The following is a 12,815-nucleotide window of genomic DNA, read 5'->3' on the forward strand; positions in this document are numbered from 1 at the left end:
TTACACAGTTTTGTCGAGTATAATTCACATGCCATACAAATCACCCATTTAGAGTATACAACTCAATGGGTTTGGGCACATTGCATTAATTTTCTTAATTGTGGTAAAATATGTATAATACAAAATTTGCCATTTAACCATTTTTAAATATACAATTCAGTGGCATTAAGTACATTCACAATGTTGTGTGACCATCACCACTTAACATGTCTAAAACCTTTTATAATCCCAAACAGAAACTGTGCATCCATTAAGCAGTAACTACCCATTCCCCTCCCCCATCCCTGTTAACTTCCGTTCTACTTTGTTTCTGAACTTGCCTATTCCAGGTATTTCGTGTAAGTGGAATCACACAATATTTTGTCCTTTTGTGTCTGGGTTATTTCACTGAACATAATGGTTTTTTAATGTTTGTTTATTTTTGAGAGAAAGAGAGAGCATAAGTGGGGTAGAGACAGAGAGAGAGGGGGAGAGAGAGAATCCCAAGCAGACTCCACACTGTCAGTGCAGAGCCCAACACAGAGCTCGAACTCGCAAATGGTGACATCATGACTTGAGCTGAAATCAAGAGTCGGCTGCTGAACCAACTGGGCGATCCAGGCACCCTATGAATGTAATGCTTTTAAGATTCATCTATGCCAGAAAAAAAAAAAAATTCATCTATGTTGTAGCATGTATCAGGACCTCATTCCTTTTTACGGTTGAATAATATTCCTTTGTAGTGGACATACCACAATTTGTTTATCCATTCATCTACTGATGGACATTTGGGTTTGTTGCTACCTCTTGGCTAATGCGAGTAATGCTGCATGAACATTTGCATACAAATATCTGTTTGAGTCCCTGCTTTCAATTGCTTTGGGAAAATACTTAGGAGTAGAATTGCTTGCACATGTTTAGTTCCTTGAGGAACCGCCGAACTGTTTTCAATAGTACTGCATCATTTTACATTCCCACAGCAGTGTATGAGAGTTCCAATTTCTCCACATTCTCACCAAGACTTGTTACTGACCATTTTTTTATAGTAGCCACCCTAGTGGGTATGGTTTTGATTTGCATCTATACCTCAACATTGTGAAGGATGTTTGCATCCATATTTATAAGTGATATTGATCTGTAATTTTCTTTCTTGTGATGACTTCATCTTTGGAATCAGGATAATGCTGGCCTCATAGAATGAGTTAGGAAGTGTTCTCTCCTCTACTATTCTTCATAACAGTTAAAGAAGGATTAGTGTTAAATTCCTCTTAAATCGTTGATGGTATTAACCAGTAAAGCCATCTGGTCCTGGACCTTTCTCTGTTGGAAGGTTTTTGATTACTAATTCCGTCTCTTGACTCGTTCTTCAGTCAATGTAGGTAATTTGTGCTTTTCTAAGAATTGGACCATTTCATCCAGGTTATCCAATTTGCTGACATACAATTATTCATAGTATTCTCTAATTTTCATTTTTATTTCATACATTTGGGAGTCATGTTCTCATTTTCATTTATAATTTTAGTTGTTCCCATTTTCTCTCTTTTTTTCTTTGTCAATTTTGTTGATATTTTTAAAGCACTAAATTTTGGTTTTATTGATTCTATTTGTTTTCTATTTTCTATTTTACTTACCTCAGCTCTAATCTTTACTTCTTACTGCTAGCTTTGGGTTTGGTTTGCTTTTCTTTTCTAGCTCATCAGTGTGTAAAGTTGGGTTATTGATTTTGAGATCTTTCTCCTTTTTTAATATAGGTATTTACAACTATAAATTTTTCTCTGAGCACTGTCTTGGTTGTATCGCATGAGTTCTGAGATGTTGGGTTTTCCTTTTCATTCACCTCTAAATGTTTTCTAATTTCTTTTGAGATGTCTTTTTTACCCACTGGTTCTCAAAAAGTGTGTTGCTTAGTTTCTACATATTTTGTACGTTTCCCAATTGTCCTTCAGTTTTCAGTTCTAGTTTCATTGCATTGTGGTTGGAAATGATACTTTGTATGATTACAATTTTTTAAATTTATTGAGATTTCTTTGTGGCCCAACATGTGGTCTATCTTGGAGAATGTTCCATGTGCACTTGAGAAAAATGCATTCTGCTGTTGGCTGGAGTGTTCTATACACGTCTGTTAAGTCTAGAAGGTTTACAGTGTTAGTCAAGTCTCTATACCCTTATCAATTGTCCAGATGTTCTCAGCATTATTAAAAGTAGTGTACTGAAGTATCCAACTATAATGGAGAATCATATTCTGTTAATATTTGTTTCATATATTTGGGGGCTGTGTTGTTTGGTGCATATATGTTTAAAATTATTGTATCTTCTTGATGAATTGATGCTTTTATCAAAATATAGTGCCTCTTTGGTCTCATAACAGTTTTTTACTTGAAGTCTATTTTGTTTAATAGTATAGATACCCCAGATCTCTTCTGGTTACCATTTGCATGGACTATCAATCTATTTGTGTCATTGGGTCTAAAGTGAGTCTTTTGTAAATGGTATATAGTTGGATCATTTTTTTTTATCCGTCAGTCTCTACCTTTTGATTACAATTTTTTAAATATTTATTTAATTTTTGGGCAGAAGAGGTGTCAAAGAGAGGGAGACAGAGGATCCAAAGTGAGCTCTGAGCTGACAGCAGAGCCCAATGTAGGGCTCAAACTCACAAACTGTAAGATCATGACCTAAGCTGAAATCAGATGCTTAACCGACTGAGCCATCCAGGCACCCCTTGATTACAAAGTTTAATCCATTTACATTTAAAGTAATTACGGATAAAGAAGGAGATAGTTCTAGGGCACCTGGGTGGCTCAGTCAGTGAAGCATCCGACTTCAGTTCAGGTCATGATCTCACAGTTCATGAGTTCGAGCCCCACATCAGGCTCTGCACTGATGGTGCAGAGCTTGCTTGGGATTCTCTCTCTCTCTCTCTCCCTCTCTCTCTTTCTCTTTGTCTCTCTCCCTCTCTCTCTGCCCCTACCATGCTGGAGCATGCACCCTCTCTCTCACAAAATAAATAAATAAACTTTAAAAAAAAAGAGAGAGGGACATAGTTCTGCCATTTTCTTATTCATTTTCTGTAAGTCTTTTTTTTTTTTTTTTTTTTTTTTTTTTTGGTCCTTCGTTGCCTCCATTACTGTCTTCTTTGGGGTTTAATTGATTTTTTTGTACCAAACTGTTTTGATTCCTCTTGTGTATATTTTTTTGATATTTTCTTTGTGGTTGCCATGGGGATTATATTTACCACTCTAAAGTTATAACAACCTGATTTGAATTGATATCAACTTACCTTCAATAGAATATAAAAACTCTGCTCCTATACAGCTCCTTTGTTATTGCTGTCACAAATTACATCTTTTTACCCTGTGCACTCAGTATCATAGGTTTATAATTTATAAATTATAAATTTTATGCATTTGTTTTTTTAAATCATGTAGAAAATGAAAAGTGGCATTGCAAACAAAAAATACAGTAATACTGGCTTTTATATTTGCTCATCTATTTACCATTACTGATTTATTTATTTCCTCATATGGCTTCAACTTACTCTCTAATGTCCTTTTATTTCAACCTGAAGGACACCCATTAGCATTTCTTACAGAGCAGGTCTAGTGGTAATGAGCCCCTCTAGCTTTTGTTTTCTGGAAATTTCTTACTATTTCCCTCATTTTTTAAATGTTTATTTATTTTTGAGAGAAAGAGAGATGGAGTGAGAGTGGGGGAGGGGCAGAAAAAGAGGGAGACACAGAATCTGAAGCAGGCTCCAGGCTCTGAGCTGTCAGCACAGAGCCTGATGCGGGGCTTAAACTCACAAACCTCAAGACATGATCTGAGCCAAAGTTGGATGCTTACCCAACTGAACCACCCAGGCTCCCCTCTCCCTCATTTTTTTGAATGACACTTTTTCTGGGTATAGAATTCTTGATTGCCAATTTTTTTCTTTCCACACTTTAAATATATCTTCCCTCCACCTTCTGGTCTCTATGGTAATGAGAAAATAGCTGTCAGTCTTACTGAGGATCCCTTGTATGTGATGAGTTGCTTCTCTCTTGCTACTTTCAAGATTATCTTTTACTTTTGACAATTTGATTATGTGTTTCCCTGTCTCTTTCAGTTTACCTCACTTGTTGTTCATTGAGCTCTTGAATTTGTAGTTTCATGTCTCTCACCAAATTCAGCCAATATTTCTTCAAATATTCTCCTGCTCCTCTCTCTCTTCTCCTGGAACTCCCATAGGTATATGTTGGTCTGCTTGATAATCTCCCAGTGGCCTCTGAGACCATCTTTAATTTTCTTCATTCTTTTCTCTTTCTTCTCTTCAGACTAAATTATTTCAATTGTTGTGTCTTGAGTTTGCTGATTGTTTTTCTGCCTGCTCAGATCTATTGTTGAACCCTTCTAGTGAGTATTTTATTTTAGTTATACTTTTCAGCTCCAGATTTGATTCCTTGTTACAATTTCTATTTCCTTATTGGTATTCTCATTTTGTTCATACATTGTTTTTCTGATCTCCTTTAGTTCTTCATGCATGTTTCTTTAACTCTTTGGACATCTTTAAGACAGTTTTTTTAAGGTCTTCAATAAGTCTGAGGTCTGGGCTTCTTCAGGGATGGTTTCTGTCCATTTATTTTGCCTCTTTCAGTGGGCCATGTGTTTCTGTTTCTTTGTATGCCTTGTGATGCTTTGTTAAAAACTGGACACTTGAATATTATAATGTGGTGACTCTGGAAATCAGATTCTCCAAACTCCCCAGTTTGTGGGGCTTTCTGTTGTTTTTGTTTTGTTGTCATCAACATTTTTGAAGGCTGAAGTAGTCCATCTGTTTAGATACTTTTCCAAACTATTTTTGCAAAGACTATTCCTTGAGGAGTGTGGTCACTGCAGTCTCTGTTCTTATAGCTAGTGTTCAGCCAGTGTTTAGACAACGATTTCTTCAAATGCCAGGAGAAAAAGAAAAAACAGAAAAGAAAGCCAAGGGGGAAAAAAGCAAAAAAGAAGAAACATACACAGAGACACCAAAACAAACAAATTCCTCTTCCAGTCTTTGCAGATTGGTTCTGTGCTGGAGTACTCTTTCAGCACCTGAGCAGGCTTGCCCTGAGCCCCAGGATCATCCTTAGATGAAAGCTTAGTGTCTTCTATGCTCTTCTCCGAGCATGTATCTTGCCCTGAGCAAGCAAGTGGTTTTCTAAATTTCCCTATATACACAGGTACTTCTGAATTTCCCAAAGATGTGCCCCAGCTATTGCTCCTGGCCTTTAGACAACCAGTGACCTTTCTCCCAGGTGTTTGAAGTTTGTTAGTTAACCTGCCAGTGTTTTCAAGCAATGTCTGCCATTTTTCCAGCCTCTGCCCTGAGTTAGTCAAAACAGAGACAAGCACTGGATGTCAGTCCTTTAGGGAACCCTAGACAGGTTAGAACAGACTCATGCAATAATTTTCAAGTAAAGTCTGCTTTGCTCCCTGGGGAATCAAGGACCAGAGTCCCACACCAGGAATGTGAGCTGTTATCTCCAAGGTCACTGCTGTCCTGAGAAGGGGTGGGACAAGAGCAAAAGCCACAAAGCTCTCCCATCATTTTCAAGTTGCCTTTTCCTTGGTTCAGTGTTTGCTTGGTTGCTCTAAACCTTGGCGTATTTTCCAGAGTTCTGAAAATGTTGGTTCTCACACTTTCTACTTCTCTTTTGATGTTTCTATGAGGGAAATGAGTGCTTGGAGTTGCTTATTCTGCCATTTTCTTGATGTCACTCCCTGACATTGTTTTAAGTACTAAATTTTATGGTGGTTTGTTATGCACTATATTAGTTTCCTATGTAAAAAATAACCGCAAACTTAGAGGCTTAAAACGACAAATTTATTCTTTCACATTCTTTCATAGTTTCATAGAGGCCATAAGTCTGCAATCAGTTTTATTGGGCTGAAACCAAGTTGTCTGCCAGGCCATACTCCCTCTACAGACTCTCACGGAGAATCTTTTCCTTGCCTCTTCCAATTTCAGTTGGCTGCCAGCATTCTATGTCTCGTGGGCACATCACTCCAATGTCTGCTTCTGTGATCATATCACCTCCTCTTCTTCTACTAGTCTAGTCCCCCCTCTGCCTCTCTCTTCAGGACACATGTGATAGCATTTAGGGCCTACCTCAATAATCCAGGATAATCTCATCCCAAGATCATTGATTTAATCATGCATGCAAAGAGCCTTTTCCAAATAAGGTAACATCTACAAATTCCAGGAATTACGGTGTGGATATCTTTTGGAGACCATTTTTCAGCCTACTATATGCAACAACAGGTAAGTGAAACAAGTGTTTTGAGAGATTAAATCAAACTGCAGAGAGAAAAGTGAGGGTCCTGGCACTCTGGATCTCCTGACCCCACTCACCTCCCCAGCACCGTCACACCAAACTGTAAGTCCTCTCTTCCTCTGCTTCTTGGGTCTCTTCCTCTTGAAAGTAGAGAGCCCTCACACACACACACACACACACACACACACACAGTCAATCAATTTTAATGTTAACTGAAATTTCACACATTCATATTATTTATATTTTATCCCAAATAAGCTAACATTCTTCTAGAAAAAAGCTAACATCCTGTACACATTTCTTTTGGTCCACCATGGCACGGTGAACCTGGAAAAAACTCAGTAAAAAATTGTTCATGTGAAAAGCTACTGTGATATACTGGCTTAAAAGTCAGGCTCTGCTCTTAACTATCTGCAGGATTTTAGACCAAAAAAAGATACCAATAATAGCCAGGTTCCTTTGCAGACAGGGAAAGGGATAATCAGCCCACTTCAGTCACTAAAGTCTGCCTTTTTTTTTAACTTTTCTATCAAATGTCTGTATAGGAAGGGACACCCCTTCCAGTCCTGTTACCCATTTCTCAATCTGTAGAAAGAGGTGAAGCACTCCTTGAACATGCGATAAATCAAGTGAAGTTGTTGACATTTCTGAAGCCCTAAGTGCCCTCACAGACAAGATGATCACTCTATCCCAGTGAGCTGGCCCCAGACAATCTAAGTCACTGCTTGGTCCTGTCTGGCACCTGCAGAGCAGCTGAGTTCCTCGGGCCTAGATGGAACATTCCCTCAGGGGAGCTTGCTCTCCTGGGATCCCAGCCAGCCTCTCAGCAACTCTGGGAGGATAGCAGCAACGTGGAAAACCTGTGGGAGGAGCTTCAAAGTCAGTCGTCTAAAAACAAGAGGGCCTTCTGCCCCCCTTCCTGCTCCATCAACCAGACTCTACAGCTTGGGAACTGTGGGTCACTTGCAGAATCTCCTAGAAAGACAGTAAGATGGTGTGTCCACTATTTGTACATTCACCTGCTAACCCTCATTAAAAACGTGCTATGGTTCAGCCAGCAGGAAAGCGTGTCCAAGTACCTAATTAGGGGAAGGAGGTGGAGAAAAAAAGATTTTTTTGTTTGTCTTGGTGTTTGTGTTCGGCGTCATGCCTAACCTTGGTTATCAGGTGTCATCGTGAATAATGTATGAATGTGACAACACCCCAGGTGATCCTTGAAGGACAGACCGACTTCCTCACAGCCAGGGAAGGAAGGCAGAGGCCCACCAATATAGGGAATGTACTGTGATGTGGCCATCAAGACAGGACAGCCACTCCTCTGTGTTTCCACCTCCAAAGTCCCAGGAGGTCTAATAAACCCCGTACATAGCACCGCAGGGGTGGAGGCGGCTGAGTGTACTTCCAGCTGGAACACCGCGGAGAAAAGGTGCCACACTGAAATCACATCCTGTGCTACATACGAGAGGGAAGCTTATCATACACAGGTAGACCATCCGGGTCTGTGCACAAAGCTCACCACATCTGAAGTAGGTGTTACACGATGTACTACGCTCCTAGCACTCATGAAAAATGCCAACACACAAACGGCAAATACCAACGGTGACCTGAAAGCCAATACCGGCAGAGATTGTGGCCCTTAATTTACAGAGTCATAAACTCTTCTGTCAACAGAAAAAGAGGCTAAGACAATGCAACTAGGTGAAGTAAATGGCGTTTGTCCGCATTCTCGCTTACAACGCGTTTTAATGTCTAGCTTATCTCTCAATTTTTAAGTTTTCTTGAATTAAAATTCTTAAAATTCATTTATTTTCAAGAGAGAGTGCAGGGGAGGGGCCGAGAGAGAGGGAGAGAGAGAGAATCCCAAGCAGACTCCTCACCATCATCACAGAGCCCGACATGGGGCTCGAACTCAAACCGTGAGATCATGACCTGAGCTGAAATCAAGAGTGGGACGCTTAACCAACTGAGCCACCCAGGCATCCTTCAATTTTTAAGTTTCTACTTAAAATAAGAGGAAGCAGACACACAAGTTCTGCTTTGGTGAGGATAATGTTGAAGACTAAAATTGAAATAATTCAAGTGCAAATTTCCTAACAGCCTAATGTTTTAAGATAAAATCATGGAAAGTCTTCCCCCCCCTCCCCCCCTCCCCCGTATCCCAGCATGGAACCCTCCTCTGTTCCTTCCCTAGTTGTCATGTAAATAAGAGATTCCAGAACCCAGAAACCTCCTGGCTAGGATCGGTCCTCACAACTCCTCAAGAGCTCGGTTTTCCATGCTGGATTACACAATGCTCGGAGAGCCAGCGAGGACAGGAGGCAAAGGGGATGGGTGTCTGGAGCACATGGCTAGTCCCTTCCGAGCAGCTTCCGTGGCCTGGCCGGAGACTCAGAGGCAGTGCCGATTCCTCCCACAGTGATGCTGGGATGTGATCAGTGGCATGTGGGAAAGTGTCCAGCTGGGAGAGGATGTGGGACAGCTGCACATTAATATTACACACCACATACAAACACACCCCAGAAAAGGAATGTGTACCAAATGTCATTTATTTCACTTCGTTGCATTGTCTTAGCTTCTTTTCCTGATACTTCCTGCAAGCACCCCCCAGAGCAATGGAGACAGACTCCGGTAGATAGCAGGCCAAGTGAGGGCGTTTCCAAACCCTGGGGTGCAGGGAGAAAAGGAAGTGCATGTACAGGGGGACCGCTGACAGAAACTGCACTCTCATTCCCATGTGTGCTCAGTGTGGCTCTTTTCTCTGGAAACATCTTCAAGCACCAATCGTGTCTCTGAGCAGACCCCAAATGCAGGCTACCTTTTCAGCAGGGACACAGAACAACACAGGGTGCCAAGAGTAGCCCTTCCCGTTCTGGGGACCCCCGAGTGGCATCCAGCTGCCATTTTGAAAGGGCTCTGGCACCTCTACAGCTAAGAGAAGACGAAGCAGGGCTTCTGGTTCTAAGCACAAACCCCCAGGAAGCCACTCAGATGCCAAACCCTAAAGGAGATAGAGAGTGGGATCCCCCCAACAGACAGGGCTGTCAGCTTGGATGATTTGCACACCGTCACCAAAGAGCAATTGTGGACAAACCAATCTTGCTAAAGAAAGCAAAGCCAAGTTTATGACAATTGAGGCAAGAGCTGGGCACTGTCTAGACTGGTTTTATGCTTGGCCTCTGCAGTCATCATTCCTCTTTCCATGCCTCACATCATACTCTCGTTTTGTCCTAATGACATTGGTGGAGACAAAGGACAGAGGAACCAATTCAGTGCTGGCTGCTTTTCGCACCAAGAAAGAAATCCTAAACAAGCAGGGTAAAGCCAGCTGTGCTACAGATCACAGTTATGTGAGTCACTGAAATGGTGAATTCCCAAAATTTTTCTCCTTCTTCCCCACGACCTCACCCCATTTGCTTCAGAAATGAGCAGTGAACATGGTCACAGGCAGGGGGGACGTCCTAGACCACACGTCACGTCGGTGCAGGGACAGTTAGAACATCAACCACAGTGGACGTCATTGCTCATGCTCTCCTTTTTCCCCTCCCAGCACGTCACAGACCCTGAACCCCATCTCCCATTTCCAGGCTGCAGTCACTCCTTCTGAAGGGCTCTGAGGTCCCACACTCGCCCCTCAGCTGACCACAGATAAGCACTGACGGGATGAAACCAGTAAAGCATTTCAAGCCTCTGGAGAAAAACTCTAAGCAAGTACCAAATAGTATTATTCTTTTCCTGCCAAGCCCTCCCGGCCCCATTCAAGAATAGAAGGAATTATTGACTTTACTTCCCAGGCGAAGTAGAGATGTAATTAGAGCCCTGGAGGTTTCCCCACAAGGCGTCAGCGGGTCAATTTGCTGGCACTTTGAGGAGATAAAGCATGAAACTTTCTATTCTGTGCCAAGTGCTCCTTTCTCTGGAATTCAAAGTCATTTTTATGAGTGAAACTAGAAAGAAAGAGAGAAAGGCAACAAAACCAGAGGAGAGCCCTCCAGGTTCTCCCGGCAAACCTCTCAGACTCCAGCAGCCCCCTTCCCCTGAGACAGAGCACAGCCCCACAGCTGCCACGAACACTGAGGCAGAAGTGAGTCTGCTCACAGACTGCAAAGGCTGAGTATAAAGAAAAGTCACAATTCTTAAACCCCTGGATAAGCCATGTGAGAAAGGAAATCTCATTCAAATCCTACTTCAACAAATCTCGTTACAACAAATTCTCCACCTCAATATCAATCCAACTTCCCTAATGACTTGGCCATTGGTTTATGAGAATTTAGTGATCACCTACTATGCGCCAGTTCGTGCACTGTTCCAACTGGGCCCTGCAGTGATCCATTTCCAACAACAGCCGACTTCACCTGTCACGTCCAGACAAACTGCTGGACGGTGGCTTTTACACCCCTCTGCGTTCTCTAAAATGCTCTTTCAGATGGCATCCCCCACACCCTCTGAGGCACGTCTACACTATCACCGTCTCCACAGGGCTGGATCCACACCCACCCCACCACCAGCAGTAATTTTTCCCCTTTTGGAACTCCCTCTGTTTATATTTTAAGGGACATGTTATGTGTAACTTCACTACCCTTATTGTGTACTGTGCTATTTCCCCTCCCGGGCCATAGAACACCTGAGATGAAAATCCTAAGGACAGTGCTCAGTGGGTCTTTAAAAATGGCCTCATGTCTTCCTTGTAGCCCATCCCTACTCCAGGTGCGGTTCTCTGGACCGCTGCGCAGCATCCTTTGGAAACTTACTAGAAACAGCGTCTCCACCGCAGCCCAGCCCTCCTTGGTCAGAATGTGCATTTTACACATTACGCAGGTGATTCACATGCACGTTAAAGTTTGAGAAGCCCTGTTATATACGATAGATGTTCAGTAGGAATTTTTTTAAGTAATAAGCCACGCTCCACACAAACATCTTCCCTACATGCATCCCGCCCCAGCAGACTGCGGATGAGCTGCGTAAGCCATCTTGAGGTGGTAAGAGTTCTCAGCCCTTGGGCTCACTCTAGCCTGACATCTGGGGGCGGGGGGGGGGGGGGGGGGGCTGCGTATGCATTCAGCAGCAAGCAACTCACTTGTTCATCACAAAACACTGACTGACTCCCGACCCACTACGTGCCAGGCCCTCTGCACATTTCATCAGAACATTCACCTCTCAACGCCCTGAACCAGGCTTGCAAGGTTTGGGAGTTTAAACAGGAGGGGGGAGGTATGTGACTCGCTGTGTTAAGTGCCTCCCAGGGTGCTTGCTCACAGACTCCAGGTGGATCAGGAGGGACAGAGCCCCTGAGCAGCCCCCGCCTCCAGAACTCAGCTGGCGGCTTGCTGCACCGCGGCCTGGTCCTCCAGCAAGCAGAGCCCTGCCCCGGGGTTTTCTCATACACCAGTGCACCTCCCAACCACCCAGAAGGCTTGTGGAACGCGGACGGCCCGGCCTGCCCTCCCAGTTCTCATTGAGGAGACATTCTCATTCTTGACATAGAAACAAGAAAAAAAAATCAGACGGAAACACCAAATAAAGGTGTCTTTGTTCCTTTGGCTTTCCTGATGAGGCGTATCTTATCCAACCTTGTTCCCTCGGGTGTTTCAGAGCTATCTGGAGAAAAGACTAAAGAAGCGAGGCCTTTGTTTAATGAAGCCCGCTGAGAAAACCAAGTCCGGAAAAGTTCACCAGGCCTCGATCAGAAAAAGAGGGCTTGGTTTTCCACTTGTGTCTTCAGTTTTGTGTGTTAGAGCAGAGCTGTGTGCTAAAGGCCCACGCCAGAGAAAGTTAATTTGGGCAGCAGTTGGGAGCTGCAAACCTAGGCTCCCTTCACAGACAAAACTCAGCAGGGGGCACCCTGGTGCAGGCACCGCTCATGTGCTCTCTGCCCACAGCTGTGCGGGGTTCATGGGGGCCCTTGTCTCAGACTCGCTCCTCTCTCCCACCTAGCACCCTCACAAAATCAAGGCCGCCTGTAGAAAGAGCGGGAGAGTTTAGACCTCCACCTGCATTCCCCAGTTCCTCCCCCTCCTCCCACCCCGGCGCACTCTAACCCCCACCTCTGTGGTAAATGTACTGACAACACGACACAGCACCAGCTCCGGGTGTTTCCAGAATAGGATCTGCCGCCTCCTGTTGGAGATCATTCATCCCACTCCTGTAGTGCCCCGGTGCCAGTGGTCTGTGATGTATTCACTGGGAACACGAGAAAACGGGTCAAGAAGGTTGAAAGGTTCAAGCCTCTAGGCTAAGAATCCTTAAGTCTGCATTCTATTTCCAGACCAATCCTGAGCGTGCTGAACCTGGTTATCACCAGGACTATCTACCAAGTTCCTAAGTGTCTGGGGGAACCTGCATGTTAAGTCCTCTCTCTTCCCCAGATGCAGCAGAAATGGCTGTGGCATCTCGCAATCGGCATCCGAAATCTTGAAGATTCTTCCCAGGCCAACCATTCCTGAAATCCTTCCTTTGACCCAGTCTGCTCTGTGTCCATTCAGCTGCCACGTCAGCTGTTTCTGCTGCAGATCCTACTTTGGGACGGTCATGTTAACTGTTTTT

General features: G+C 43.5%; 1 protein-coding gene across 1 annotated transcript in view; it reads right to left on the reverse strand.

Moving 5' to 3' along the window:
* The window catches only part of DISC1 (DISC1 scaffold protein), a 329,162-nt gene that overhangs the window by 258,586 nt on the left and 57,761 nt on the right, over nt 1-12,815 (reverse strand). The gene's annotated exons all lie outside the window — the stretch shown is intronic.

Source organism: Panthera uncia, chromosome D2, assembly GCF_023721935.1.
Source record: "Panthera uncia isolate 11264 chromosome D2, Puncia_PCG_1.0, whole genome shotgun sequence".
Classification (NCBI taxonomy): Eukaryota; Metazoa; Chordata; class Mammalia; order Carnivora; family Felidae; genus Panthera; species Panthera uncia.